Genomic DNA, 8,482 nt, shown 5'->3' with positions numbered 1-8,482 from the left:
AAAGCCAATACCTCATGCATATTGCTCTTTATCAGGCTGAATCAAATTCAGATTTATACTTAGTGTTACACAATCAGATGAAATTACTTTAGAGAGCCTGGGTGCAGTGGCTCACACCTGTAGTCCTAGCACTTTGGGAGGCCAAGGCAGGTGGATCACCTGAGGTTAGGAAATCGAGACCAGTCTGACCAATATGATGAAACCCCGTCTTGACTAAAAATACAAAAACTAGCCAGGCGTGGTGGTGCACGCCTGTAATCCCAGCTTGTCAGGAGGCTGAGACAACAGAATCACTTGAACCGGGGAGGCAGAGGTTGCAGTGAGATGAGATCGCACCATTGCACTCCAGCCTGGGCAGCAAGAGGAAAACTCTGTCTCAAAAAAAAAAAAAAAAAAAAAAAAAAGATTGCTGTAGAGGCAGAGTTACTTATTCACTGTACTTTACATATTGTTAAGGCTATCTTCTTATGAGTCAAAATCACACAAAAATTAGAAAAATTGCTAGTAAGATAAGGGAAAACAAAATTCAAAGCATTGGACTTGGGAGATCACATTATTCCCCCCAAACAATTTAATAACACAAGAAAGTAGCACCAGATGTGGAATTGTACTGTTAATGCATTCAACAAATAGTTCAATATTTACTGTTCTCCAGGCACCATTCTAGGCACTGGGAACTCAGAAGTAACCAAAATTAGCAAAACCTGCTCTCAGGAAGCTTTCATTCTAGTCTGAGGAGCAGACAGAATATTCCTGTTCAGTAATACAATTCTTAATGTAGTAGTAGTGCTGTTTCTGCTGTTTTGTTTTCTTGCCATTTTTCTTGGGGAAAGAGAACGTTCTACCAATCCGCTTCTAAAGTTTGTGGTCATGTTTATGATTTCTTGCCATGCCCCTGCCAGGAGTAAGACAAACTGAATACCAGAACCTTTGGAGTCAAAGTAAACAAAGAACTGGAGAGCTACCTGCAGTGATTCTTCTAAGAACTTAGCTGATACAAAATGCTTCAGAGGTTCCTAGAGGAAGAACTTGAAGTGCCCCCGGGAACAAATGGGGTAGAGAACTGAGCCAGAAGAATGGGAGACCAGGAGCCGCCATGATGGGCTACTAGCATAAGCAGAAACAGGAGTGGGACTGACAGGGAGAAGCAAAGTTCAGTTCCATGTGAGGAAAAGCATTTCAAAAACTAGAGCCTCCCCCCAGTGGAATGGGCTGATGGAAGGGCAGTTCTCAGTCTCTGGGGGTGGGTAAACAGACATTTCATGGCTATGTGACCTTGGGCTAGTCCTGTAAGCCTCTGGGCATCCGTTTCCTTGGCTGTAAAACGGGGAATTCTTATATAATAGTACCTAGTTCATAGTGTTGTGGCTAAGATTAAATAATAGAAAGCATGTAAAATGTTGGAGCACTGCCTGACACAAAGTAACTTAGGCATTGAAAGCTGTCTAGATCAGATGATGCTTAAGAACGTACACTCTATGTTGATTTTGTAATGGATTTTATTTTAATTTGTATCAAAACAATATTATAGTCGTATTTGGCAAGAAAATTAAAATCTGTAGTTGTGATCTTAACATAACAAAAACCAATCAGTCACAAAAACCAAACAGAACCTACAGTTCTCTATATGAGGATCCCTCTGAATGATGCTATCGTATTTCTGATACGACTATAGTCCAACCCCAATACATGACCCCTGGCTGCTTTGGACACATGTGATCTCAGGCCTCCTTGAAGGTGTGCCAGGCTACTGGGCAAAGACAGGCATCCGGCCATACCAGTGTCCAGTGTACACTGGGATCAGGGAACACCCTAAGGGAGGAATACCCCCCAGCCCAAACACACGCTCTCCAGCAGGACTGACTTGGCGAAAATCTTCATGATAGGAAGACCCCAGCATCGTGACAATGCTACCGAGAGCCCATTACTCTCCTGAACAGAGCAACAGTGCCAGCCTCAGCCCCAGGGCTGATGGACCCAGGTGTCAGTCTGAGGGCAGCAAAGGATGGAATCCCATCTCACTCATGACGGCTTCTGGGTTCCAAGGGCAGAGGGCAAATCCAAGCAGGTGTCCTCTTCCACCCCCTGTGAGAATGCCCCACAGGCAGCTACAAATCCCCAGGTGACCTGCTTATATCCTAGCCCCACTTCCCAGCCCTGACAGTTGGTAATTGTCCAAGGGTCAGAGAGGCAGGCAGTCAATCTGCTTATGTGTGCCCAGCAAGCCCTCTGGTCTCTGCCATCCCTACGTCAAGCTAGTGTGGCTCTGTTCACACCTGCTTTAGGATCAATGACCAGCCTTTAACTGTCAAGCCAATGTCCAGTCCCCAAGTTCTTTCTATCCCACTCTCCCACCGACCAGCTCTCTGGGCATGCTAGACTTGTCTGAACTCTCAGCAGATACGGAGCTCAGGCATATCCCCTCCCAATGCCCTCACCCCCACAACTTAAGAATGAAAATCTCAAACAACAATATCTTTTACACGTGCGGTGCTTAGCACTTTTCAATGCACTTTTCATATCCTGTATATATTGAGGATTTTTAGTTGCAAGCAAAAGTAACTACCTTTGGCTGTCATGTACAGCAAAGGAATTTATTTAAAAGATAGTGAGTAGGAAAAAAAAAAAAGAAAAAAGAGGAAAAAAAGATAGCGAGTAGCTCATAAAATCTCTAGGAGGCTAGGAGAACCAGGCTTGGAAGCACACAGTCAGGAACAATGCCCCAAATCCCAACTCAGCACTAGTCTAAGAAGACATTATTGTGACCACCGAGGCTGGAATACTGTCCCCGACCCCCACCACAGACGGTAACCCCATGCTGGATGCTGCCCATAAAACTCTTGTCACTGGTAACTGAGATCATGCCCATTGAATCACTAAAAGCGCTGCTAAGCAAGCCCTGCCCCTTTGCTGTCTTTTGCTTCCAATTAAAAATTGATGAAGGGAGCCAATAGTGGGTATGGTTTGTCTGGCCAGAGAAGCCTGAGTCTCAGGCCAGTGCTCATGCCCTAGGTGCAAAGGAATATGGCTCTACCTCATGACACATGGAATTCCTCAAGCACAGAAAGGAGGCTCAGACGTCAGGCAACCAAAATGAGTGACACACATCTAACCCTGCATCTCACAGTCAATCATCACACCTACACGTGAAGTTGTCAGGATGATTCTTATTTCCTTTTCAGATAGGAGGAGTGGGACCAGGGCAGCTTCTCTACAAGCAGATTGAAATAAAACAGGGAGAAAACCAAACTCTTGCTTTCAGGTTTCAAAAAAAAAAAAAAAAAAAATATATATATATATATATACACACACACACACACACAGCGGGAGTGTAGGATAAGAGGAACTAGGTTTGGCTGCAGGTCATATAAAGATCTCAGCATCTTAGCTTACCATAAGCTTCACATGAACCCAGCTGGAAAGGTTGCTGACTTGGCCACTGTGAAGACTTATGGCCAGGACAGGGTTCTGGCCTCTGGGCCTGCCAGACTTCACCTGGGGTTGAACATTCTGGTCTGGGCACATATTTGCTGAGATAGGCAGTTATGGTGGAGGAAGTTCTATAACACTTGGTGCATGGGCCCTGCTGTTCCTGAGGGCAGAACTGGGTCACATGAAAGCCACAGGGGTAGGCTGGGTACAGTGGCTCACACCTGTAATGCCAGCACTTTGGGAGGCTGAGGCAGGTGGGTGACCTGAGGTCAGAAGTTTGAGACCAGCCTGGCCAACATGGTGAAACCGTGTCTCTACTAAAAATACAAAAATTAGCCAGGCATGGTGGTGCACGCCTGTAATCCCAGCTACTTGGGAGGCTGAGGCGGGAGAATCACTTGAACCTAGGAGGCAGAGATTGCAGTGAGCAGAGATAGCGCCACTGCACTCCAGCCTGGGCGACAGAGTGAGACTCCGTCTCAAAAAAAAAAAAAAAAAAAAAAAGAATGAAAGTCACAGGGGGAAAATGCCAGCTCAACACCTGAAGCGCAGGTCAAAAACTGGACAGGCTGTCCCATGAGGTGGCAAGGTCCTCATTACCAGGGATGTGTAAGCAGAGGACAGAAAGCCATCTGTCCGAAATTTTAGTTGAACTAGATGATGAACGCAGTCCCTTCCAACTCTAAGATGCTATGATAAGCTTCCGCTGTGTGCTAAATATTGGGCACCATCTACAAGGCAGGACATTGGCCCTCCAAGAGCCTTCTGGGGACCTACTGAACTAACCAATTACCAAAAAAAAAAAAAAAAAAAAAAAAAAAAAAAAAAAAAAAAAAAAAAAAAAAAAAGAAAGAAAAAGAAAAGCAAAAAGGTGCATCCTTACTAGATATTAATTACACGTAAAAATAAAAGGAAGGATCATTTTATACTCTACATTAGTAAAACCTGAAAGTAATGCCTAATGTTGGTAAGGCTGCAATAAAGCTGAAACATTCATTCATATTGGTGTTTAGGTAAAATGGGTACTACCATTTTTAAAAGCAATGTAGCGTGCGGTGGCTCACACCTGTAATCCCAGCACTTTGGGAGGCTGAGGTGGGCAGATCACCTGAGGTCAGGAGTTTGAGACCAGCCTGGCTAACATGGTGAAACCCCATCTCTACTAAAAATACAAAAATTAGCCGGGTGTGGTGGCACGCGCCTGTAATCCCAGTTGCTCAGGAGGCTGAGGAAGGAGAATCATTTAAACCCAGGAGGCAGAGGCTGCCGTGAGCTGAGATCATGCCACTGCACTCCAGCCTGGGCAACAGAGCGAGACTCCATCTCAAAAAAATAAAAAAATAAAAGCAATGTGGCAGATGGTATTAAAAAAAACAAAACCATATTTAATCCTACAACCCAAAAACTGCTTGGGAACTCACCTTAAGAATGATTTGTAAAAGGTAATTGCTATAAACTTGAAGATATTCATTACATTATTATTAATAGACAAAAAGTCCTAACTAGGGGAGAAGTTAAGTGTGGTATGGTAGATGATAAGAATACTGGGCCATCATTACAAATGGTGTTTATAAAGAACCACTGTTTCTGAAAGGCAAATCCTGCATCTTGTTCACCACTATAGTCCCAGCACTGTCTAGAACATAGAAACATTTCATTAAATATTTATTGAATGAATAAATGGACAACTGAACAAATGAATCCAAGCAAAGGAAAATGCTTATTATATGTTATGTATTTTCTAAAAGAACCAAAAATTATTCCTAAGCTATGATTTCCAGAATATGAAAGATTATATACACATATGTCCTAGATGTGGACTATAATATGGAAAACTTAAAAAATTAAAAATAGGTCAGGCTTGGTGGCTCACGCCTGTAATCCCAGCATTTTGGGAGGTCAAGGTGGGTGGATCACTTGAGATCAGGAGTTCGAGAGCAGTCTGGCCCAAATGGTGAAACCTGTTTCTACTGAAAATACAAAAGTTAGCTGGGTGCGGTGGTGGGCACCTGTAGTCCCAGCTCCTCGGGAGCTATGATTGCACAAGAACCGCTTGAACCCAGGAGGTGGAGGTTGCCGTGAGCCAAGATAGACTGCTGCACTCCAGCCTGGGCAACAGAGGGAGACTCTGTCTCAAAAAAAAAAAAAAAAGAAAAAAAAGAAAAGTTAGGTTTATGTATTAGGGAGGATATGCTGTTATTCTTATTCATTCAAAGCATTTTGCTGAGTACTTATTACGTACCAGATACTGTTCTACATGCTGAGTATAGCAGTGAACAAAATAGACAAAGTCTCTACCCTGATGGAGAGCTTATTCTACTGGGTCACTGGAGAGTTGAGAGTGGGTATACACAGACAAAAAAAAAAAAAAAAGAAAAAGAGAGAGAGAGAGAATGTATATGTCACATGGTGATAAGTGCTATTGACAAAAACAAACAAACAAACAAACAAACAAACAAAAAAAACAAAAACCAGGCAAGGGTGATAGTAAGTGTCAAGAGAGAAAAGGGTGCCATTTTATAGGACGACCATGAGCATATTTAGGGAAAGAGCTTCCAAGCGAAGAAAACAGCAAGTACAAAGGCTACAAAGCTGCTGAGGCCACAGTGTTTGGTACAATCAAAGAAGATTAAGGTACTGGAGCAGAGAGTCTACGGGAGGGGTCAATGAGGCTACAGGAGTCAAAGTTCATGCTCTATAGGCTACCATAAGGACTTTAGGGTTTGCTCTCAATGACACAGAAAAGCCTCTAAGAGCAGAGGTGTGACATGATCTGACTTGGGTTTTAAAACAGTCACTCCTCTTGTAAAAATATTTTATGAAAGTTTAGGATAAAAAAGAAGAATTTTAAACATTGGCCAGATTATCATAACATTCATGAACTGATTCACAAAATATATTTTGAGCTGCCCCCAACCCCACTTCGAGGGGCTGGAATGCAGGCCTATTTCAAGATTACAAAGACATATCAACCATACGAAAATGTTTTAATATAACATTCTTTTTTTCAAAGATGGGGATTGCTCAAAGCAATTAACTGATTTTGTCCTTTTTTCTTTAGACATTACGGAGATTGTTTTTCTTAATTAACATTTAGATGCACGTTTCATATTCTATACCAAGTCCTGTAATTGCAAACTGAGCTCCTGCTTGGGAAATCCTAAAGTTGGCTGCTTATTTGACTTGTCTTAAATATCCCACGCACAGCACTTTGGCAACATCACTCACAATCCGGCATTATTGATAGGAGACCCTTGTGGGAAGTCTAAATGTGCTGGCAAGATTATTTGAAAAGCTAATAAAATCCTTGTAATCCCTTTCAAGGATGCAGAGAGGAATATGGCTGCATTTCAAATTTGTGGCATTTCAAAGGCATGAATTAAGCTCTAAGCTCTACATTTGGAAAAAAATAAATCAACACAAGTTCTCTAATTTATGTTCTAAACTGAGAAAACAAATCGTTGCTAAGAAATAAAATTTGCAAAAAATATTCAAATTTGTTTCCGAAACACATTTTCTAGTTAATATGCACATACTTAAATCTACAAACTATACCAAAACATAAATTACAGGAATCACTACTGTTGAACTTGGTTGATACAACTTCACCATGAAATCTGGAGTCACTTCTTGGTTTGGTTAATTTTATTCTGATAGTCTGCCTTTTAGGGATGTATAAAACTGATCATGTGTATTGATTTTGACACAAGACTTCTGTGAAAATATATGAGAGGCCAGACGTGGTGGCTCATGCCTGTAATCTCAGCACTTTGGGAAGGCGAGGCAGGTGGATCACCTGAGGTCAGGAGTTCGAGACCAGCCTGGCCAACATGGTGATTCCCTGTCTCTACTAAAAATACAAAAATTCCATATGAACTTTAAAGCAGTTTTTTCCAATTCTGTGATGAAACTCATTGGTAGCTTGATGGGGATGGCATTGAATCTATAAATAATCTTGGGCAGTATGGCCATTTTCACGATATTGATTCTTCCTATCCATGAGCATGGTATGTTCTTCCATTTGTTTGTGTCCTCTTTTATTTCACTGAGCAGTGGTTTGTAGTTCTCCTATTAATTCAAGATGGATTAGAGACTTAAATGTTAGACCTAATACCATAAAAACCCTAGAAGAAAACCTAGGTAGTACCATTCAGGACATAGGTATGGGCAAAGACTTCATGTCTAAAACACCAAAAGCAACGGCAGCAAAAGCCAAAATTGACAAATGGGATCTAATTAAACTAAAGAGCTTCTGCACAGCAAAAGGAACTACCATCAGAGTGAACAGGGAACCTACAGAATGGGAGAAAATTTTTGCAATCTACTCATCTGACAAAGGGCTAATATCCAGAACCTACAAAGAACTCAAACAAATTTACAAGAAAAAAACAAACAACCCCATCAAAAAGTGGGCAAAGGATATGAACAGACATTTCTCAAAAGAAGACATTCATACAGCCAACAGACACATGAAAAAATGCTCATCATCACTGGCCATCAGAGAAATGCAAATCAAAACCACAATGAGATACCATCTCACACCAGTTAGAATGGCAATCATTAAAAAGTCAGGAAACAACAGGTGCTGGAGAGGATGTGGAGAAATAGGAACACTTTTACACTGTTGGTGGGATTGTAAACTAGTTCAACCATTATGGAAAACAGTATGCCGATTCCTCAAGGATCTAGATCTAGATGTACCATATGACCCAGCCATCCCATTACTGGGTATATACCCAAAGGATTATAAATCATGCTGCTATAAAGACACATGCACACGTATGTTTATTGCGGCACTATTCACAATAGCAAAGACTTGGAATCACCCAAATGTCCATCAGTGACAGACTGGATTAAGAAAATGTGGCACATATACACCATGGAATACTATGCAGCCATAAAAAAGGATGAGTTTGTGTCCTTTGTAGGGACATGGATGCAGCTGGAAACCATCATTCTTAGCAAACTATCACAAGAACAGAAAACCAAACACCGCATGTTCTCACTCATAGGTGGGAACTGAACAATGAGATCACTTGGACTCGGGAAG

The sequence above is a fragment of the Macaca thibetana genome, chromosome 20 (genome assembly GCF_024542745.1).
Source record: "Macaca thibetana thibetana isolate TM-01 chromosome 20, ASM2454274v1, whole genome shotgun sequence".
Taxonomy (NCBI): Eukaryota; Metazoa; Chordata; class Mammalia; order Primates; family Cercopithecidae; genus Macaca; species Macaca thibetana.
This window is presented reverse-complemented; position numbering follows the sequence as displayed.